This window comes from Brachyhypopomus gauderio, chromosome 7, assembly GCF_052324685.1.
Source record: "Brachyhypopomus gauderio isolate BG-103 chromosome 7, BGAUD_0.2, whole genome shotgun sequence".
NCBI lineage: Eukaryota > Metazoa > Chordata > Actinopteri > Gymnotiformes > Hypopomidae > Brachyhypopomus > Brachyhypopomus gauderio.
In genome coordinates, this window is record NC_135217.1 from 27184454 (window position 1) to 27209625 (window position 25172).

The 25172-nt window shown below is 39.4% G+C and overlaps 1 pseudogene; it reads left to right on the plus strand.

The window, feature by feature from the left end:
* The first annotated feature begins 13591 nt into the window (after positions 1-13591).
* On the plus strand, positions 13592-22617 carry LOC143519780 (putative pre-mRNA-splicing factor ATP-dependent RNA helicase DHX32; annotated as a pseudogene).
* Positions 22618-25172: the final 2555 nt, after the last annotated feature.

Below are 25172 nucleotides of genomic sequence, written 5' to 3' on the forward strand. Positions count from 1 at the left end.
TATTCGGGCCATAAGATTCAGCATTCAGGCCATTAGACTCAGTATGAACGGCAGTTTCCAGTCTGGATGAGAAACTTCTTTGGTCAAGTTTTCTCATAATAAATCTTCAATGTAATACAACGAAATTTGTGCACAGTTCTTCTCACACAAGCCAGTATTTGTTAATATCCCATCAAAATGCTCTTTGTAGTGTATATTTATAATGCAAACCAATGCTTGCTGTATGGGTTTCTAACTTAAAAGACCTCACAGGAATCATTAAATTTAGCTTTGACCCTAAGTGCCTGTTCCAATATCCCAGGTGGCCAGGGACATTGATGGATCAGGGATTTACTTCATTCTTACCCACAAGCACGTGGCTCAGATCCACCCTCTCTCGTGTTATGGGACTGAGCCACACAAACGGAACCTTCCGGAGTGGGTTGTATACCATGAGCACACGCTGTCAGAGAATAACTGCATCAGAACCGTCACCCAGATTTCAGCACGAGTAAGTCTTTTTTATGAGTTTTAAACGTGGTGTTTAATGCAACAACTATTATTATTGTAATGATCCTTTAGTTTGCATTTGATGAATGCTAATATGCCAGTGAGGTTTTTACTGCTAGAGAGTTTTTACACAGAACAGTCAAACCCATCAAGTCCAGTTTTGCCCTGACATTGTTTGTCATGTAGCTAATTTTCTATTCTGGTTCGTTTGTTCCATTCCTCTGTACCTTTAGAGGCTAGAGCTGGAGGTTGAACTTGAATTAATGTCTTTACTTTCAAATGGCATGTACTTTCGAATGGCATGTGATTCTAAAATTACTTTTCAAGGTATTTTATTCTTCCAACACCCTTTAGAGTTCAGGAATGTATGAAAACTGGAGATAATGACAAATGAAATGTAGTCAAATATGTAGACACATTCCTTTGTGTTTATATTGAAGTGTCTAATATTCACTTTTCTGTTTATTATTCGTATGAACAGGTTCATCTGCATGGCTCCTCAATACTTCTTCTACAACTTGCCCCCTAGTGAGAGTAAGGAGGTACTGCAGCACATCACAGAGCACAGCTCAGCTGCACCCCCCAATGGCAAGAGGGAACCCCAGATCCAGAACAACACCACCCATGAAGAACAGCCTTATGAACGCTGTGTCATACAATGACGATGGAAAAATACATAAAGACATTAACAAGTAAATGGACTTCTAGAGGCATTAGTGAGACTCAAATTAAGGAACAGGAAACGGGTATTTAAATGCTGTACTGCAGTAGCCTCGCTAGTTTGAATGCACATGAAGCTCTAGAGACTCCCATGTTGTTTCACATGTTGTTCCAAAACTGCAGCTACAAGTTTTGGAGTGTTGTATTTGAAGGAAGAAAAACTAGGATATTTTAGTTACATGGGGAAAATGATAGTAGTACTGGCTGCATTCTCTGGTTTTCAGGGTTTTTTGTGGTTGCCATTTTTTGTTTGGGTAAAGCAAAATACTTTAAATAGATTAAACTAGATTTCTGTCAATCTGTCAGCCTACATATTTCTACATATTTATTGTAAGCTGGTATTCTGCTAATATATGATTAGAACTTTTATAACAAATCGGCAGTTACACTTTTGGCAGTTACACTTTTGAAATTATAAAAATGTTTACAGAGTGCATCTCTGCATAACTAGAAAGAATTTGTAAGCACTAGAGATTCAACACGTAGTAACCGAGGGATCAGGGCTGTGTTATTACTAATTATTATTAAATGCAATTTGTGGTTTTATGTGGAATCAGCTTTCATGGTGTTCTGTGTGTTTGCCGCAGTTTTCGAAATGCTTTGCAATCCTTTGATAGTTTTAATAGACTGTGTGTAACTATCAATCACGTGTTGAGCATAACAATAAGAAATGTACACGTTTGTATGTAGACATTTACTTGATATCTGTGCCTTTGTCGCGTTGTTTTTGAGATTCCTTTGGGCATATTTTGGAGTGCCCAAAGAAGTGGACAACCCGGCACCCGGTTGGAGTAAAGTGCCTTGATCAAGGGCACTTCAGTCATGGCCTGGCAATTGAACCCACAACCCTCCAGTCACAAGACCAGTTCCCTAATCCCCAGACCATGACTGCATGTATATGTACACCAAGGACTAGTCAAAAACACGTGTACACTGAGGTCTAGTCAAAAACACAGATGTGTACACTGTTCTCCACAAACTGCACTCAGAAAAAGATAAAACGTTTCTTTCTGAGACTCCAGTATCTTGAAGTACGCCATGAAATTTCTTGTTTGTTGGCTTGTTTGGTGTCTTTACAGGTCTGAGTTAAATTCAGGACATGTATCCTCTCACTAATGATGACAAATCTGACCTTCCTTCGGGTCTCCAGGCCATTCTGCCAGGGTACCTGAGAAGCCCGTTTGTACATGCGGCACTCAGCTATATTAGCTGTGGCTCTGAGGACGATTTTAAGTGTAATGACAATGACTGCTGGTGTCAGTGACATTTCAGAGAAGATGAACATCTGTTTGCTAATTAGTGACTGATTCTTTGAGTCTTCTAGCTGCCTGATGAACTAGGGTGAGTTTCCTGACCACATCGTGAGTTTCATGCACTTAGTTTTAGAGGACTGTTTGTTGTAATATGAGCATTCTGTGAAACCCTTCATGCATTACATACCTCTTTATTTATATTATTATTTAACAATTCAGTTGCCCCAGGAGTTAATTATAAAAGGAAAATAATTTGCATTAATCATCAAAGTTGGCCCACTATACATTTGATGATAGACAAGTGCATTGTTTGTCATCACTGTGCACTCTGGAAATGTTCAATGATCAATTCAAAATATTCTAACATATACATAATTGAAAAGTCTCTGTTTAAATTAGTAGGCATAAGAGGTAGCCCATTCAGGCATGATACAAAAATGCATTGATGCCTACATTTGTTTTCCTTAATTCAGTTAATACACTGTAGCTTTGCTTATGGCCTATACTTTTAGGGATATAGCTAAACACATATGTTACAACCATTTCTGAACTCGATATGCCCAATTGTTGTCCACATTTAAATGAAAACATTTTGGATAAATATTTTGGATGAATGTTTTAATTACATTAAATTCTGTTCATATTCTCTTATCTCTGTCCAGTCACAGAGTTCAAATTAAATATTTAACAATGAGTCAAATGATGCAACAAATATGTAAGCTGTTGCAAAAAATAATAAATAAATACAGTACAATAAGTGCAGAACATGTACAAGTGCAAAACTCAAATGGAATTTAAATCGGACTTTTCTGCAAATAAAGAATGTTCATTAAATATTATTTTAATTAATCAATCAATCATCAGTTATTTATATAGCACCTTACACAACCAAAGTTGATCAAAGCGCTGTACACAATGGAATCAAAAATAAACTAGTATGGTCTTTTTTATAAACGTTTTTATAAACTAGTATGGTGATTTAGTCCGTGTGCAGTTGGCAATGATACCATTTGCACATAATTAGATGTTGAAAGCCATCCTAAATAAGTGTGTTTTAAGTTTGGCTTTAAATATTGGTAGATCAGTGATGGAACGTGGAACAGTAGGCAAGGCATTCCACAATTTAGGACCTGCTACTGCGAAAGATCTATCACCCCACTGCTTACACCTAGACCGTGGAACCTCCAGTAGATATTGTCCACCTAAACGAAGATCTCTGCCAGGCTGATGTAACTTTATAACGTCACCTATGTAGGGAGTCCATGGACTGCACAGAAAACAAACAGGATTTTAAACTGAATTCTAAATTTTACTGGGAGCCAGTGAAGAGAGTAAAGAACAGGAGTAATGTGATCGTGCTTGCGAGTATTAGAAGAAACCAGGCAGCTGCATTCTGAACCAGTTGCAGGCGATGAAATTTATAAGATTAGTCTATTTTGATTAATTTTCACTGATACACTTCACTGTCTCTTAATATAAAATATTAGTCAAAATTATACTGCTGGATTACAAAAAAGTCTGTTTCTTAGCATTTGATTTTCAAATCAAGGCAATTTTAAAACTGTCCACTAGACGGCGCAATGGTGTAACCAGTGTCCTAAAAAAGTTCAATATTGAAGGTACAAAAATAAATTAAAATATCCTGTGGATTAGGAAACTGGAAGACACCACAGAAACATCCTGGCACAATAAATATGCACATATCTTCATACTACATTTGGTAAAATACTACCACTTGATGTGATGTTAATAGATATTTAAATAGATGTGACATATTCTAAAACTACATACAGTCATATTTTGCAACAGCTATTTCAGTTTAATATATCTAATAACTGATGGACACAGTAATATTTCAGGATTTAAATGAGGTTTATCGTACTAACAGAAAATGTGCAATATGCATTAAAACAAAATTTGACAGGTGCAAAAGTACGGGCACCTCAACAGAAAAGTGACATTAATATTTAGTAGATCCTCCTTTTGCAAAAATAACAGCCTCTAGTCGCTTCCTGTAGGTGTTAATGAGTTCCTGGATCCTGGATAAAGGTATTTTTGACCATTCCTCTTTACAAAACAATTCCAGTTCAGTCAAGTTTGATGGTCGCCGAGCATGGACAGCCCGCTTCAAATCATCCCACAGATGTTCAATGATCTTCAGGTCTGGGACTGGGATGGCCATTCCAGAACATTGTAATTGTTCCTCTGCATGAATGCCTGAGTAGATTTGGAGCGGTGTTTTGGATCATTGTCTTGCTGAAATATCCATCCCCGGCGCAACTTTGTGCCAGGATGTTACGAATATAATCTTGTATGCGGACGATACTGTTCTGTTCACCCACGGAAAAAGTAAAACAGAAGTGGCCATAAAATTAACAGAAGAACTGAAAAAGGTTATGGTCTGGTTACAAAATTGTTGTCTTACACTAAATTTGGAAAAGACAGTTACAATGTACTTTGAAAACAGATACAAATGTTCTAATTATTCAGATATTTATATAAATAGGGAAAAAATAAAAAATGTAAATAGCTTTAATTATTTAGGTGTTACTCTTGACTCATCTTTAACTTTTAAAAATCATGTAAAAAAACTGTGCAAGTCTTTGAATCTTAACTTGGTAAATTTTAGGTATATTAGAGGATCTCTCTCTACGGAGGCATCACATATGTACTTAAATTCTATGATTCTCTCACGTTTTCAATACTGTATGACAAGTTGGTCGCAGGCTAGTAAAACAGTCTTAAAGCCTTTGGAATTAATTTTTAAAAGTGCTATAAAAATTCATGATAAAAAATCTAGACAATATCACCAATGTCATATTCTTTCTAAATATAATTTTCTTAGTTTTGACAATTTAATAATCTATGCAAATATTTGTCTACTTTTTAAAATCATCTATGGAGTAGCTGCGCCTCCTCTAAGAAGGTTTATAACATTGAGCTCAGAAAAAACAGCTCGAGTCACAAGAGCAACCTCAAGAGGAGAGTGCAGCATCCCAAAATATAGGACCTCCTTTGCTAAATCTGCGTTCTCAGTTGTTGCCATGAGTCACTGGAATACTTTGCCAAATGAGATTATAACATGTAAAAGTTTCCCAACGTTCGCACATCTGACAAGGAAATGGTTCTTATCCAAACAAGTTTGCACCCATTAGTTACGACGTGTGAGTGAGAGGTTTGTCTGGGAAAGTTTCATGATGTACAGGTGTGTGTATGTGAACAAATTAGTGTTTTGTGATAACTGGAGGATTTTTTGTAAGTTTTATGAATGGTGTAATTGACAGATGAATTTTATATGTTGTATGCCCGTATTTATGTTTAACGGTTTCTGTCATCCACTAAACAGTATTTTTCTGTATTCTGTCTAAACATCAACCTGTCCAGAGACTACAGGTGGAAATTAGCATATTGCTACAACCTGGCACACTACATTTCTCCGGATTTTTAGGTTAATGTATTTGTTGTGCATTGTCTCTGATGAATAAAAAAAAACAAAACAAAACAAAAACTTCAACTTGGTCACTGATTCTTGAACATTATTCTCAAGAATCTGCTGATACTGAGTGGAATCCATGCGACCCTCAACTTTAACAAGATTCCCGGTGCTGGCATTGGCCACACAGCCCCAAAGCATGATGGAACCTCCACCACATTTTACAGTGGGTAGCAAGTGTTTTTCTTGGAATGCTGTTTTTTTGCCACCATGCATAACACCTTTTTGTATGACCAAACAACTCAATCTTTGTTTCATCAGTCCACAGGACCTTCTTCCAAAATGAAACTGGCTTGTACAAATGTGCTTTTGCATACCTCAGGCGACTCTGTTTGTGGCGTGCTTCCAGAAACGGCTTCTTTCGCATCACTCTCCCATACAGCTTCTCCTTGTGCAAAGTGCGCTGTATTGTTGACCGACGCACAGTGACTCCATCTGCAGGAAGATGATGCTGCAGGTCTTTGGAGGTGGTCTGTGAAATGGTCTTCCATTTCCTTACTATGTTCCTCACAGTGGAAACTGACAGGTTAAATCTCTGAGACAACTTTTTGTATCATTCCCCTGAACAACTATGTTGAACAATCTTTGTTTTCAGATCATTTTGAGAGTTGTTTTGAGAAGCCCATCATGATCTCCTATTCAGAGGAGATTCAAATAGGAGAACAACTTGCAAGTGGCCATCTTAAATACCTTTTCTCATGACTGGATACACCTGGCTATGAAGTTCAAAGCTCAATGAGGTGCTTCAATAAGTCATTTAAAAAGTAGTTAGCAGTGTACAAATCAAGAAAATGATAAGGGTACCCATACTTTTGCACCTGTCAAATTTTGTTTTAATGCATATTGCACATTTTCTGTTAGTACAATAAACCTCATTTCAATCCTGAAATATTACTGTGTCCATCAGTTATTAGATATATGAAACTGAAATAGCTGTTGCAAAAACCCAAATTTTGATTACAACAAACGATTAAGATGAATAGGGATGTCCAAACTTTTTCATATGACTGCACCTACAAATGTTTCCCATAAAGCAGCATATGAGCATGTATCTCTAAATATGAGAATACAACAAAAAGCAGTGTATTATATAAACCATTTGATCATATGCTCGTGTTTAATTGGCAAGTAGTAAAAATAGCTTAAATGCACCAATACTCACACAGTGCACATATATACCACACATAAAGCCAAGAGAGCCAAATATATATCTTTCCACTATACACCATACACATATACAGTATAAGACAAAAAGATTTTACACTTATTTAAATGTTAACCTGTGCAAATATGCATGGTTAATATACATGTCACATAGGGCCACGCCCCCCTCTCTAGCTGTCACTCCGGTACTGTTCAATGTGCCTGTGTTCTCCTCGTCTGTTTATCCCGCCCTGTTTCTATACTTTCCCTCTGTCTGTCACACCCCTGTCGGTGTTCTCTCCTGCTGTCAGTCCTGTCCATGTCTTCTGTGTAACCTTGTTTAGATCCATTCCCCAGTTAGTACGGTCCGTGTCTTCTGTGTAACCTTGTTTAGATCCGTTCCCCAGTGAGTCCAGTCCGTGTCTTCTGTTGTTCAGCTCAGGTGTTTCTAGTTTGTCTTGATGTGTTTGGTACTTGTACTCCCTGTGTTTCAGTCCCTTTTTGGAAGTCATTGTGGTGGTAATCCTGGTTGTGTGTTTATCTGCCTTGTTCTGAGTTCTTGTATTTGTTTTATCCTCTGTCTTTTGTTGTCCGAGTTATCCGGTCTGGTTGTTAGTTCTTGATTTGTGATAGCCTCGTTACCCTCGTATCCTCTATGTTAGCACTCCAGCTATAAAACCCTGCTCTCCTCAGCATTTGTGTCCGCTTCTTAGCTCTCAGTCGTTACAATACATTTTAAAATGCATTGTATTTATTTCCTTTCTAAGCTTTTTGCCTTGTGGCATTCATTGACACAATCAATGAGGGATTATCTAATGTTTTTGAATTACAATAATGAATGGTTACTGGAACAAAAAATCTACATGGATTTGGCAAGGGTGTATCAAATATTGCCTAAAATGGAATACATAACCTGGAGGAGCAGTTATGGCCAGTTGACACCTCTGTGAATCACCCCTGATATTGGGTGTAGTCTAAAATCCATGCCCAAAATACAGGTTTTATTTTGAGAAGGGAGAGTCAGTGACACATAAAAATACTGGCTGTAAAATTTAATCATTCATTTATACAACAATCAGCAGGTTGTCCATCACTGCAGGAGATGCTCCATGCGCTGGTTGATAAATGAGAAGCCAGCAAAGGCACCCTGGTCGGTTAAGCCAAACACACCTTTCTCACACATGGACAGGCGGTCATTTAAAAATTCCTGCTCGCAGTCGCTAGAGTCACTGGATGATTTCTGTGGTTGGAGGAGAATGGAAGCAAATCACATGATGAACAGAGGCTGCATTTCAGTATCTGTATTTTTGCAATTTGCTCTATGAGCATACAGTATGAAAAGTAAAAAATAAAAAAAAAACAGGAATGAGAGATGACTGTAAGAAATGGAAAGAAAGCTCATACCACTTTTGGCACGTAAGGGGGTTTGATTTCTCTTCTCTCCAGATCAGCCCAGTTAATGATCTCAAAGAATGAGTGACCTCTGATATTCCCCACAACACCCAGTCTATGAGAAGGGTCTCGCTCAAACAGCTTTGTTCATGGAAGAAAACCAAAAGCAAGAATATTATTCATAATAGAAATATCTCAGTGTGTCTCCTTTCTAAGTGCATAATAGCAGAACTCTATTCATGTCTTGGTTGGGAAGTATTATTAGTATTATTACTATTATTAATGTGTCATCAGGTGTGGTTTTGTGCATGCTTACTCGCTCTAGCAGGTCTCTGGTATCCAGTGTTATACTGTCAGGGAATTCAGGTGTGTCCGTAAGGATGGACTCATAAAGATCATCTACCTCATCACCATTGAATGGAGGCTGACCAATCACCATCCCATACAGGAGCACACCAAATGACCACCAGTCCACAGAAAAAGTATACTGCTGACCCAGAATGATCTACACAGACACACACACATTCACATTCAGGGCATACTGAGTTACATTGACATTGCTACAGGTGAGAACATTCAATGTCAAATTAATTTGATGCCATCTCATACCTCAGGGGCCATGTAGTATGGTGTCCCACAGATGGATGTGGCACGATTGTCACCAAAAATATTCTCCTTACACAGTCCAAAATCCGCTATCTTTATGTGACCATCTCTGTCTAGCATGACATTTTCCAACTTGAGATCTCTAATGCAGGAGAGAATTACAAAAATGTGGCAAAAATGTGGTTTAGTAGACAAGAACAGTAAAGGTGAAAGTACAGAATGTCAATTTAGCTTTGTTTGTGTGTGTAACCTGTGGATGACGCCTTTTCCATGGAGGAACTGCAGTCCACACACAATTTCAGCTGCATAGAATCTGGAAGGAAGAAACAAACCAGGAGCCATCAGACCGCACTATAATTACACATACCTACGTTTATATTTATATAAGGCATACAAAAAACATCATTGTGTGTGTGTGTGTTGCCTCACGTGGCTCTGTAGAGGTCAAAGGATCCTTCCTCCTGTATGTGGAAGTTCAGGTCACCTCCAGTCAGGTACTCCATTACGAAGTACAAGTATTCCTAACATGCAGACAATGCCATAAACACTTTGGTATGAGTACAAGCAGAATTACTGACTCAACAATCATTTAAATACCACAGTGATTCCATGAAGTATAAGTTACAGTAAACAGTTGTGACAATGCCTGGTGTGGTTAATTACTGCCTACACAAAAGTGTCCTGCTGGACATCCCATTACTATTGACTGAGAGGTGGAGGAACTGTATAATATAACCTTTCATTTGTTCTTTACTACCTTGGTCTGAAAGGAGGAGTAAAGGTGCGTTAGGAAGGGACAGTCCCAGGCCAGCGCCAGCACCCGCTTCTCCACCATGGTGGACTCTACATCCTCATCCATCAGCACCACATCTTTCCTCAAGGCTTTCAAGGCAAACCACTCCTCACTGCCCTTAAGTTCTGCCAGAAAAACCTGAGCAGGGACCAAGGGAGAGAAATAGACAAACAGACCAGAGTGAAAGAAAACACACACACACACACACACACATCCATGAAATATGAAGATTTGATGGAATAGTGTTTGTTTGGTCTATTCTTGTGGAGATAGTATTTAATAATAGAAGGGCAAAAGGACAGACATGTAAAAATGATAAGACACAGAGTCAGTGCGTGTGTGGAGGACCCGCGTGCAGTGTGACGGGGAAGACTCTACCTTGCCAAAGGCTCCCTTGCCCAGTACACTGTGGAAGGTGAAGTGCTCCGCAGTGATGAGTGTCTGGTGGCTGATCCGGGACAGGGGGCGAGGACTCGAACCCTCACACAGACCACCATATGGAGACACGTCTACAGAGATATACAGTACATTTTTACACATCCAGACTCACCTGGCTGACTTGGGTGAGTGCCTCAGCCAGTAGTTTCTGGCTGATGCTACACAGATTAGCCACTTTAGATTGGCACTTGTGATGAACATTCATGCTTAAATCAAAATATATTAATAGTTGTAAGTTCAAGTGCATATAGTTATTTTTTTGTAATAATTTTTTTCCATCATTGGGTGAATTACAAAGGCAGCCCTGCTCTTCCCTACAGAGATACATGTGACACCATATGCCCTGTGGCAGGAGATGCCAGAAGTAATGCAAAGCGTAAGCTCAGAGGGGATAGAGCTTTTTCCATTGCTGCTCCTAGATCAGCGTTTCTCAAAGTGAGAAGCCCCACTAGTGGGGCGCATGGGTATTGCAGGTGGGGCGCAAGCAATTGGAAGAAATGAACCTTTTTAAGTTCTGAACCGTTTTAATGCCTGTTCGTCTTGCATAAGCCCCGGATGTTTAAAATGTCTGCGGAACAGTGTGAACCAGGGCTAGATTCGGCCCTTTAATGAATTTGTACCGGTCCAATTACATTCGCCACCCCCCCATTTGTATTTTATTACCATTTTGTTTGGGTTATATGGGACAGGTGGGGCATGGAATAAACAACCTACCAACCTACCACTGCATGTTAGACAAGCCCCTTCACTGCCCATTTTTAAAACAAGTCTTAAAACTCACTTTAATTCATTGGCTTTAAACACAGCATGAGACTGTATATTTTTAGTTTTTACTGCTTTAGTTTAATTCTTTGATTTGATTCCTTTTACCGCTTTAGTTAATATTTTTTATCCATTTTTTGTTATTATTTGTTTTATTTCTAATGTTCTATTCTTATGTACAGCACTTTGTTTCGGCTGCCGTTCTTAAAGTGCTCTATAAATAAAGTTGAGTTGAGTTATATGAAAATAACTATTGAACATGTTGATATCAGCAAATTACAATATGTTAACTTGAGATTCACCTAGAGATGGGTTGTAGGAGACCTCAATCTGATCAAGGACAACGGGGAGGTCCTCCTCCCAGTCCTCATCCAGAACGCTGTTATTCAAAGGTACTACTGCAAAAATGATTTTTTCAAGAAGCCATAATTAAATATTACATGAAAGTAACAGGTGAATGTTTTTCATCTGAATTGTGTTAATGTGCGCTTGTCTGATATGAATAGCTATTGAACACGTTGATGTCAGCAAATTATGAAATATGTTATCAAATTGATATTCTGTATGAATGTGTCTTGGTCACCTAGAGATGGGTTATAGGAGTCCTTAGTCTCGTCCAGGAGAACGAGGAGCAGCTCCTTACAGGCCTCATCCAGAATACTGTTATTCAAAGAGACCTCAATCTGATCAAGGACAACGGGGAGGTCCTCCTCCCAGTCCTCCTCCAGAACGCTGTTATTCAAAGGTGCTACTGCAAAAATGATTTTTTCAAGAAGCCATAATTAAATATTACATGAAAGTAACAGGTGAATGTTTTTCATCTGAATTGTGTTAATGTGTGCTTGTCTGATATGAATAGCTATTGAACACGTTGATGTCAGCAAATTATGAAATATGTTATCAAATTGATATTCTGTATGTGTCTTGGTCACCTAGAGATGGGTTATAGGAGTCCTCAGTCTCGTCCAGGAGAACGAGAAGCAGCTCCTTACAGGCCTCATCCAGAATACTGTCATTCAAAGGTGCTACTGCAAAAATGATTTTTTCAACAAGTCCTAATTACATATTACAATGTTTTTTAGCTGAACTGTGTTAATATAAGCATTAGATAAGCAGTAGATATATGCGACATATAGCCTGGTGCGGCTTATACAACATTTTCCATTAAAAAAAAACTTGGTAGGTGCGGCTTATATTGAGGTGCGCTCTATAGTCCAGAAAATACACAACCCATAAAAAATCCCTTTAAAGACTTTTTCTAATCAATAAATATACAAAGCCAAGCAGAAAGACACAAATGTAATTGAATCGTTATTATTTTATTTATATTGAGACTATCACTATTTGTGGACCTAGGTTTGTTGGTATGTTGCCATAGCAACACCACTGACTTCATAAAAATGAACCTGTCAAATTATCAGATTCTTTTTCTATTTTTCACTTATTGGTTTTACCAATAAACACCAAATTCAGCTGTGTTAAAAGAACAAAATAAGCCCCAAAATATGCCCCAAAATAAGGTGTCACCATTGTACTCATTTACTCACTCAAGCCATGGGTGTTGTCGGTCTCCTGTTTTAATTCTGTTCCTCCGTATACCTCCTCTGTGTCTGTGTCCAAATCTTCTTGGGTGCCACAGCACCAGCACCAGAGAAAACTCCTTTTAATATCTTCCCACATCATTGTTTTTACACAGACTGATATGGAATTATACTGTACATGCAATTATATATATACCCTCATTTGTTGTGCCGTCGTTATGACGACAGAGCAGGTATTATGACGTCATGTGTATGTTGTATGTGTATGTTGCATGTTCTTCAAGAGGCTGTGCCTCTTGCCAGGCTGCCATTGCAAATAAGAAAGCTGTTCTTAATGATTTGCCTGGTTAAATAAAGGTTAAATAAAAAAATATAATATATAAAATAAAAAATAAATAAATGTGGAATTATGGGAATATATATATATATATATATATATTTTTTTTTATTGAAGTAAAAAAATAATCAATTACAATAAAAATGGCATCAAGATAAAGTACTTTTACCAGTTTGAACGTAGACCACAACAGGTTATTACAATATATTAAAATATAGAATATAAACAAATATTTTTAATATAAATAAACAAAAAAAACCCACAAGAGATATAACTTGTGGACAAGGGATCATCTGAAAGTTTTAGTTCATTAATAGTATGATACAGTTCTATTGCCTGTTTATTATCCATCAACTTCACAGATGCTAAAAAGTGAGCTCTTTTTGAAATGTGAGAAAGGATTGGCAAATCTTTTTAAAATGACATTTGTCACAGTCCTCAGTTTGACTGTGGGGACAGTTAGCGTGTGGGAGCTAGCGGAGAACAATACTGATAGCAGCATCGGAAGACCACTTCAAAAACACCGACGTACAACTCGACCGAAGTATTTCATCATGTTTGAGTCCATGGGCGGTTTGTTAATTAATCACCCTAATTAACAAACCGCCACTTTCTACAACTACCATGGTGGGCGCAGAGGAGCAGACAGGAGAGAGAGAGATGGATAAATCTCTGGTTAATATCACCTACGGTAATGATTTAACAGTCTTATCTCTTCTGTGAACGAGTGAATACAGCACGTACTCGTTTCAGCTGCAGCTCGGTCACTTAGGCTCATATATTCGGCGGATATTTGCGTTTCGCCGCGAAAGAAGGAAATAAAAAAACATTAAACAGGGCTCTCAAGTCTCACGCATTGAGCGTGTGACACACGCATTTGACCGTCTTCACACGCTCACACGCCACACTTCCGATTTCACACGGCGAGAAAAAAAAATCTAGTTTATTTACCTCCGATCCATATCTATCTACCTACATAAGTCATGTGACTGCCACACCATTTTAAGGTGAAATATTAGCAAGCTTCATGCTTTAGTTGTGGGAATATAAGCAAAGACGGGTGCGAGTTTCAAGTCATTTGTTGATGTGTTTAATTTGTGTTGTGCTTTAACCTTTTCTTACCTTAGCGCAGCGTGTTCGTTGATTGCAAAAGAAAACATTACCAGTCTTGTCTTTAGCCTTTTATTAAAAAATACACATAGGCCTATTAATTAATTTAATACAGAGATCTCTGGAGAGCTCACATACCCTAATCATGTCACCCCATGTGCAGCTCTGAAGCTGTCTGCTCTCTTCACCATTATATATGCTTTCCTCTAAACATAGGAGCTGCACATTCCATAGTTCAACCTACAGCTGTCTCTATTCTGGAAGCGAGGTCTTACTACCTGGCCTCACCACATAAGGCCACAGTGAGCCTTCTCTTACACATCCCATTTTAGCCTACTGCAAACGCATGGAGTATTGGAAGTGGCACACAAGCGCTTACACCGTCATTCTAGCAACTTGATCCTTAATATAATGTAAGCAAAACATATAGTGATTAATAATAGAGATTTGATTAATACTTTATGACTATTCAAAATATATAAATTATGATAAGCTGTTGATTCAATACTGTAATGTAAACAAACTATGAAGGGATTAAGATGACAATCACAACATTTGCCACCATTATTGTCATGCTAGTGTAGTTTGTCTTTTGCATGGATGCAGTTTACAACTTTACGCCCAAAATTGTTTGCTGGTTATTGGTCAGATTTATCTAGCGTTCATGGCTAGATCTACCAATAGCATTGGAATAACCTTTTTTCTGTGCTTTTCTGGCCATTTGGCTGAAGTTGAGATTTAGTTCATTACCCCTTGCACCTGTAAAAGTTAGGTTTTCTCTGTTATATTGTACTTATCAGAGTGTACAACACTCTTATATTGTACTTATCGTACAATACTGTAACGTTCTGCACGGGGCAGAACAGGGAGGCGGACACAAACGCTGAGGAGAGCGAGATTTATTAAGGGAAATTCCATAGACAGAGTCGAAGTGACGGGCATGGGTCATAACGGGTAGGCAGTCAGGACACGAAATACGGACAGACATAGCGAACACAACAAGGAAGACTCACGGAACAGCAGCACTGGGGCGAACAGGCAAAACACAGAGAAAAACAAAAAGACCGACAACTAGACCTGGGAGACACAGGGACTAATATACACAGGACTAAACTAGGGACAGGTGATGACAATGACACAGGGGCGTGGTAACTAACAAGGGATTCATAAAACTAACGAGCAGGGCGAGACAAACAGGCAGGGAACACGGACATGAGGGAACCCAGAGTGACAGCTACGAGAGGGGGCGTTGCCCTACGTGACAAATACATAGACATATCCTCAATAATATTTGATAACCGTGACATTGTATATTGTGTTTATTTGTATGTTTGTTCACATAGTATATAACTGAACAGTATTTTTGACACTGGCGCAAAGACCAGTGCTTCAATAACTGACTACATACACAGTGTGGACTGAAGTAGGTGAATAAATATATATATATTTCCCAAACTATGATGAATTAAAATGTAGTTTGTTATGCTATTGTATTATCATTGTCACTGGCATTTAATTCCCTAAGTCACATTATCACATTAATAATGGCACTGCCAACATTAGTAACCAGAAGCCAGGGAGCTACTTGCTAGGGGTGTGGCGAGCCATGGTATTGGGTTAACGAGATGAAATTTTTCTTTAATATATTAATTTCAAAATTGAAATACATGATTGAAAATATTTTATTTGACTAAAACTCACAAAATGCAAAACAGCAGGTGAATTTTGTAAGTAATCATCTTGCAACAGATGTCAATAAATGTTTACTCTGGTTATGAATTATGTATGGTTCCAATTAACCATATGCAGTAAATACAGAACATTATGCAGGTACTGCAGTCGGTTTTACCATAAACTGAACAACTTCTCTCTTAAGACCTTTCCCTAATCTGAATTCTCTTTTTTTCCATTGGAACTTTGGCTTTATATTTAAAAATGCATAGGATGTGCCATTTTGCGACTGGAGCTTTTAGTGTTCAAGGTGCATGGATTTGACTGTATACTAATGTTTAGTTTTGAACCTGGTACAGGCTTGTCATCCTGTGTCTTGTTGCTCATCCTATAGTCAAAAACAAGTTTGGGATTCCCAGTGCATCTGAACTGTACATTTTTGATGAAAGTGACACGGCAGTGGAGGAAGACATCCTTCTTGAACTGATGGAGGCCAATCCTGACTTATGCCTGACAGTACGTGACAGTGAGTCTGATGAAGGTAGGTTTTGTTAGAATTTGCATTGTAGTCAGTATAATCATGCTACCAGCATTAGTTTGCAAATGTACGTTTGATTATAAGCATCCCATTCTTGCTATACAAAGCCACAGCTTGCTATGTCAAAGTTGTATATATTTTTCTGAAAAAAATTAACTTTGCAGTTTAGATTATTTTTCTTTCACTTTGTGCTCAGTTTGAATAGAAGTGAATAGGGAAATTGACTTGTAATGTAACAATAGCTCATTGAGACACCAGGCAGGCTAAGCTAGTTAACATAGCAAGCTCAGTAAAGTTTATCAGATTTTAATCTGTGATAAAAGATCAATGAATGATGGAACTATGCCATTTTTTTTATTAACAGGAGCATTTCTATGATTGCGAAAAGAGCACAGGATATTTAGCATGGCGGCTGAAGACCATGTCCAGGAATAAATCTCAACAATCAGTTAAGGCAACCACAGTGTCACAAGCACAAGGAACAAATCACAGAAGATCAGTAGCATCAGTGCCTGAGCACCTTGATGGAGATGCCTGCCAGGAAGCTCTATCATTTCTTGTTCATTGTCATGATGAACCAAAAGTATTGAAGATGAAGATGTCCTTTGAACATCACCAGAACCTAGTGCATGACTCACAGAGAACGACAGATGTCCTAAAAACATTCCCACGTTTTTTAGATGTCAAAGGACTAGTGAGTTGTGCATTGGTTTTTAAAATCCAGGCTTTCATTTGGTTTGGCTGTTTACAGTGCATTGACCACTGATACATTTGTATGTGTATTTGATCAACAGCTGAATCAAGATTTTGTGCTGCTGTTTGGTGAGGAAACGTCCTCCAGGTTGCTTGAGAAGTGGGACACAACCTTCAAGCCGAAGGTTATCGAAGAGTCCAAACACCTGACTAAGTCAACCGAGCTGCACCGACTTCTAAATGCTGCTGAGAAACATGACACCAGTAAGTAAGATAGTCTTGGTATCTAGTCAGTTGGCTAGTGTTATGTATTTTTTATGTCTAACTGATGGCGAGTTATTGTTTGTGTCTCCCGCCTCATGCAGGCTTTAGAAGAGCTGGACTATCTAACGGCTCTGGATAATGATGGGAACCTGTCTGAGATTGCAGTGATTATGTCTGAGTTGCCTCTGGAACCGCAGATGGCTAAGAGTCTGCTGGCCTCCTGCGAGTTTGACTGTGCGAGTGAGGTGCTAACCATTGCTGCCATGTTAACAGGTAATGTCATTCATTCTAACAGGCAAGAATAATGTGTAAGCCAAGTATTTTCACCCCACTGTCTATCCATCTATACATGAACCATTTTGACAAACCACCTTATTATTGTTTTGTTTTTCTATACATCTGCATATCAGTGACTACATCTTTCATTATAGTGAAACTAATTCATCTGTTTAGTTAGGAGAAAAGATCCTGGTACTGTTTAGTTTTTGTGTTTGGTTGTCAGCATCTTTTTAAACTAGACTCACACCTCAACTGGTAGTACAGGTAGGGCAAGCTAGGACAACACCTAGCAATGTCAGGGGTTTTATTCCTAGAGATATACAGCGTATGTTTGTACTGATATATGTAATTCATGTCAGTTGCTCTGAAAAAAGCATCTGCCAAATACGGAAAACTTAAATCACATTTTGCTATAACATACATTCTATTCTGTGGAGCGGTAGTAGGGCTGCCAGATATGAACATTGAGGTTACCTTCATTAGGACCGGCATTTTGACACCTTATTGAACATGTTGGTTCATGATAAAAAGACACATTTTTCACCCTGCTGTATAAACTGTTTCATCCAGATACTTCTCACTCTATGTAGCTCATGTCAGTGTTGCAGACATGATAAATTAAACTGACTGAATTGACTGAATCCATGGTTTATGAAGTGTCCTATCCTCTTGCAGCTCCATCTTGCTTCCTGGCCCCTCCTCCTTATCAATGTGTACAACGCCTACAAACACAGCCAGCACAGCTCACGTGAGAATTAAAACACACCAGACTCATTAACATATCAAACCCAGAATGTGAACTAAATGTGTATTGTTACTAAACATATTCACTTCCATTTACTAAGACCTATTTTATATTTGACTCTTTCAGTGTGTTTATTGAACGTTCTAAGCACCCCAAACATTTATTATATCAATTGTAGTGGTGGGACTTTAACGCGTTAATTTCGATTAATTAATTACAGGAAAACTAACAAACTAAAAAAATGTATGCATTTTAACACATTTAATGCATGAGACACTTTTGCACCATGGAATGTTTCTCAGTGCACGAGTTCCAGACATACTATTATATGGACGCACAATAAGATGAGCATGATGGAGATGACTGAAGAGGCTACGCTGGTGGATGGGAAATTTAAATATAAGAAACATCCAGATGGAAGTACAAACACAAATAGTGTTATTTACACTTTATGTAGGAAGGAGTTCGCTTATCACAGGAGCACTTCCACCCTTCATTACCACCTCAACGCAAAACATGTTGGGCTAACGCGCAGGTCAGTAATGATAACTTAGCTGCTAAATGTATTCCTAGTACGAGCAAACAGTGTCACCGGTCAACACTCGACCACATGTCGGGGTTCAAATTAAGAAACAAAATTGACCAATTCACTGGCGAGATGGATTGCTGTGGACTGTAGAGTGCTCTCTGTGGTCGAAGGCTTAAGTAAGACGCGGCAAGTATGAATGTTTCCGCCGTTCGCGGAGGTTGGACCTCTATTAGCAACAAGGATTATCTTGGTGTGACAGCTCATATTATAGATGATAAATGTGAAGTCGGTTCACATAAGGGTCACTTTGAATGTTGTGTCATCATACCATATCAGTTCTGGCCAAATTTGATGATGTGTTTCTTGTATCTATAATTTGCACAAAGTTTAGTTTCTTAATAGAAATTTTAGATTTTTCTTAGTTTCTTCCATAACCAATACTGATGCATCTTATGTTGCTGTTTGTTGACCAAGCTGACTAGCACTAATAACTAAAACATACCGCAAGCAAGTGTGTTGTGCTACTACAATTCTCTATTTTTAAACCATTCAAAAACTGGAGCAGTTTGTCCTGACAGAGCAACCTGAAACTTCAAACTACAAAGAAAACAGACCAAATCATAATGAACATACATTGACCATTGCAACAAAAAATATGTCTTTTGATATTAATTGTCTTATTTTCTTAAAATAAAGGGAACACATCCAAATAACACATCCTAGATCTGAATGAATGAAATATTCTCATTGAATACTTTGTTCTGTACAAAGTTGAATGTGCTGACAACAAAATCACACAAAAATCATCAATGGAAATCAAATGTATTAACCAATGGAGGCCTGGATTTGGAGCCACACACAAAATTAAAGTGGAAAAACACACTACAGGCTGATCCAACTTTGATGTAATGTCCTTAAAACAAGTCAAAATGAGGCTCAGTATTGTGTGGCCTCCACGTGCCTGTATGACCTCCCTACAACGCCTGGGCATGCTCCTGATGAGGTGGCGGATGGTCTCCTGAGGGATCTCCTCCCAGACCTGGACTAAAGCATCCGCCAACTCCTGGACAGTCTGTGGTGCAACGTTACATTGGTGGATGGAGCGAGACATGATGTCCCAGATGTGCTCAATCGGATTCAGGTCTGGGGAACGGGCGGGCCAGTCCATAGCTTCAATGCCTTCATCTTGCAGGAACTGCTGACACACTCCAGCCACATGAGGTCTAGCATTGTCCTGCATTAGGAGGAACCCAGGGCCAACCGCACCAGCATATGGTCTGACAAGGGGTCTGAGGATCTCATTTTGGTACCTAATGACAGTCAGGCTACCTCTGGTGAGCACATGGAGGGCTGTGCGGGCCTCCAAAGAAATGCCACCCCACACCATTACTGACCCACTGCCAAACCGGTCATGCTGAAGGATGTTGCAGGCAGCAGATCGCTTTCCACGGCGTCTCCAGACTCTGTCACGTCTGCCACATACTCAGTGTGAACCTGCTTTCATCTGTGAAGAGCACAAGGCTCCAGTGGCGAATTTGCCAATCCTGGTGTTCTCTGGCAAATGCCAAGCGTCCTGCACGGTGTTGGGCTGTGAGCACAACCCCCATCTGTGGACGTTGGGCCCTCATACCATCCTCATGGAGTCGGTTTCTAACCGTTTGTGCAGACACATGCACATTTGTGGCGTGCTGGAGGTCATTTTGCAGGGCTCTGGCAGTGCTCCTCCTGTTCCTTCTTGCACAAAGGCGGAGTTAGCGGTCCTGCTGCTGGGTTGTTGCCCTCCTACGGCCTCCTCCACTTCTCCTGGTGTACTGGCCTGTCTCCTGGTAGTGCCTCCAGCCTCTGGACACTACGCTGACAGACACAGCAAACCTTCTTGTCACAGCTCGTATTGATGTGCCATCCTGGATGAGCGGCACTACCTGAGCCACTTGTGTGGGTTGTAGAGTCCGTCTCATGCTACCACGAGTGTGAAAGGACCACCAACATTCAAAAGTGACCAAAACATCAGCCAGAAAGCATAGGTACTGGGAAGTGGTCTGTGGTCCCCACCTGCAGAACCACTCCTTTATAGGGGGGGTCTTGCTAATTGCCTCTCATTTCTACCTGTTGTCTATTCCATTTGCACAACAGCAGGTGAAATTGATTCACAATCCGTGTTGCTTCCTAACTGAACAGGTTGGTTTCAAAGAAGTGTGGTTGACTTGGAGTTATATTGTGTTGTTTAAGAGTTCCCTTTATTTTTTTGAGCAGTGTATATGTTCTGAGAAAATCAACAAATCAATGAATTGCAGAGTGTTAAATACATTTAAAAAGCACACATATTCACTTAACTATTTTGCTATATTCCAGAGCAGTGGAAGCGACAGCATAATTTACAGAATAATTTAATTACAGAATATTTCAATTATTGTGGAACTGTTGATTTACTGCAGGTTCCAGTTTAGCACAATGGTGTGCTGATCATTACCTGAGTCTGGCTGCTCTGCAAACAGCCGATGCTGTTCGTGCAGAGCTCGCTAAGATCCTGAGGCGGATAGAGCTCCAGGTGTCCTCACCTGCGTTCGGCTCCAAGACCAACTGAACACCAAGCAGGTCCTACTGGCAGGCTTCTTCATGCAGGTAAAGCCATTAGACTCAGTATTCAGGCCATTAGACTCAGTATTCAGGCCATTAGACTCAGTATTCGGACCATTAGACTCAGTATTCGGGCCATAAGATTCAGCATTCAGGCCATTAGACTCAGTATGAACGGCAGTTTCCAGTCTGGATGAGAAACTTCTTTGGTCAAGTTTTCTCATAATAAATCTTCAATGTAATACAACGAAATTTGTGCACAGTTCTTCTCACACAAGCCAGTATTTGTTAATATCCCATCAAATGCTCTTTGTAGTGTATATTTATAATGCAAACCAATGCTTGCTGTATGGGTTTCTAACTTAAAAGACCTCACAGGAATCATTAAATTTAGCTTTGACCCTAAGTGCCTGTTCCAATATCCCAGGTGGCCAGGGACATTGATGGATCAGGGAATTACTTCATTCTTACCCACAAGCACGTGGCTCAGATCCACCCTCTCTCGTGTTATGGGACTGAGCCACACAAACAGAACCTTCCGGAGTGGGTTGTATACCATGAGCACACGCTGTCAGAGAATAACTGCATCAGAACCGTCACCCAGATTTCAGCACGAGTAAGTCTTTTTTATGAGTTTTAAACGTGGTGTTTAATGCAACAACTATTATTAATGTAATGATCCTTTAGTTTGCATTTGATGAATGCTAATATGCCAGTGAGGTTTTTACTGCTAGAGAGTTTTTACACAGAACAGTCAAACCCATCAAATCCAGTTTTGCCCTGACATTGTTTGTCATGTAGCTAATTTTCTATTCTGGTTCGTTTGTTCCATTCCTCTGTACCTTTAGAGGCTAGAGCTAGAGGTTGAACTTGAATTAATGTCTTTACTTTCAAATGGCATGTACTTTCGAATGGCATGTGATTCTAAAATTACTTTTCATGTTATTTTATTCTTCCAACACCCTTTAGAGTTCAGGAATGTATGAAGACTGGAGATAATGACAAATGAAATGTAGTCAAATATGTAGACACATTCCTTTGTGTTTATATTGAAGTGTCTAATATTCACATTTCTGTTTATTATTCGTATGAACAGGTTCATCTGCATGGCTCCTCAATACTTCTTCTACAACTTGCCCCCTAGTGAGAGTAAGGAGGTACTGCAGCACATCACAGAGCACAGCTCAGCTGCACCCCCCCAAGGGCAAGAGGGAACCCCAGATCCAGAACAACACCACCCATGAAGAACAGCCTTATGAACGCTGTGTCATACAGTGACGATGGAAAAATACATAAAGACATTAACAAGTAAATGGACTTCTAGAGGCATTAGTGAGACTCAAATTAAGGAACAGGAAACGGGTATTTAAATGCTGTACTGCAGTAGCCGCGCTAGTTTGAATGCACATGAAGCTCTAGAGACTCGCATGTTGTTTCACATGTTGTTCCAAAACTGCAGCTACAAGTTTTGGAGTATTGTATTTGAAGGAAGAAAAACTAGGATATTTTAGTTACATGGGGAAAATGATAGTAGTACTGGCTGCATTCTCTGGTTTTCAGGGTTTTTTGTGGTTGCCATTTTTTGTTTGGGTAAAGCAAAATACTTTAAATAGATTAAACTAGATTTCTGTCAATCTGTCAGCCTACATATTTCTACATATTTATTGTAAGCTGGTATTCTGCTAATATATGATTAGAACTTTTATAACAAATCGGCAGTTACACTTTTGGCAGTTACACTTTTGAAATTATAAAAATGTTTACAGAGTGCATCTCTGCATAACTAGAAAGAATTTGTAAGCACTAGAGATTCAACACGTAGTAACCGAGGGATCAGGGCTGTGTGGAGGACATATCCCCTCCAGTAGAGGTCTTAATGACATTGGCTGTATATTTGTTGTCGTTGTCCTGCTGTAGAATAAATTCACTGTTGCCTCTCTAAACTGATGCCTCTCTGATAGTACTGCATGATTTCTCAGCATTGAGGACACCATTAATCCTGACCAAATGCCCAGGTCTGCTGCAATACAGCGCTAAACTTCAAAGAAAGCTCCAACCTCCACAGTGATTAACTGCTGCCTGCATACACACAATATTCTATCACTCTTCAGGCCTTTGGCAAACACACCGCCACAGGTGGCACCATTGGTGGTTACCAGGCAGGGTAACTGAGTGATTGGGAGTTTCACCCTCGGCTGGGAGTCAAGCACCAGGTGGGCTTGACGCATAACTGTGGGCTGACGAGCACACACTTATTTACTTTACTTTTTTATTATCTTATTTACTTTACTTTTTTACATTTTATATTATTTTAATATTTTCATCTTTAATTTCATTTAACATTTTCTTTTTGTCTTTTCTTTGCTTCCTTTAATGTTTCTTTTTATTTATACAGTAAAGCACTTTGAGTTGCATGCAGGCCCGTTGACAGTCTTGCTAGGGCCTGGGACAAGAAAGTTTAATGTGCCCCCCCCCCCTCCCCCCGGCGCACGTCATTTGAATTTCGTCATTTGACAATCCTTCTGTTAGGTCATATAGTATATAATATAGCCACACATCAAAGCTGTTTCTGACAGCTGACTGGTTTATACTTGACGCGTCGCGAGCGTTCGCGCGAAAATGACGTAATCGCAGTGGCGAGGGCCTCACGCGCTGTCGATTCGCGAGGTCGTGCACCTCTTGACTTTTGTAACTTCGCGCGCGCCGCGCTTCAGCACAATGAACAAAGTCATGTTTGCAGGGTTCATACACCTTTATAATGTGGAATTAAAGCACTTGTACGTCACTTTAAAGGTCCATTTCAATATTTTCCAGCACGTTAAACTTAATTAAGTTAAATATTTATACATATACTCGAAATAATTCGCTTTTTATCACATTATTTAATGGTTGTTTATTTTCAAAACGCCCAATCTTAACGTCTTCACGAGAACTGTTCAGTCAGATATTTGTTGTGAAACGAAGTAGTTACAATTTCAAGCATTTTCAAGTACTTTAGCCTAAATTCCAGCACTTTTCAAACCTGGAACACAATGCAACATTAAAATTCGTCAGGTAAATGTTTTCCTTTCTTTTCTGCGCTCCAGATTTCTGTATTTACTTTAACTATCCACCACTGTATTTCCCGCTGTTGTGCGGGTACCAGTCGGTTACGGTCGGTGCTGGATCAAACCATTTTCCAGTGGGATGCGGGGGTGTATGCACTTAATGGAAAATATGCAGATAGGTAAAAAATATATATATTTTAGCTATTGAGTTTATTTTGAGTACAGAAATTTATATTAATGAAAGATTTCAAGATTATTTAAAAATTATAGACTTTAAATAAAAAATAAATTGCTGGGCTCTTTGATGGGCCCCCCTGGCCCTGGGGCCCGGGACAACAGAACCGGTTGTCCCCCCTTGTCGACGGGGCTGACTATATGACCTAACTCAAGGATTGTCTGCTACAGAGAAAATTCAAATGACGTGCGTGGGGGGGGGGGGGGGGGGGTCTTTCTTGACCCCAGCAAGACTGTCAACGGGCCTGCCTACAAGACAGCAGACTGTAGTGTTGCAGAACCTCTTCAATCTCCTCTTCAATCTCCTCTGAGACTGTGGACAGATTCTCTGACAGGATGGTGAGCTCCTGTGACTGACATTACTGACGTTACTGCTGGCGGTTGGGTGTAAGTTCCACATGTGAGTGATTCCATACATTAGATTCCACAAGCATTTGAGTCCCAGCCCTGTTAGGGTGAAGCCCACTGAAGAAGAGAGATGCCTCTATAAAATCACTTCTGCTATGTCTAAATGATAT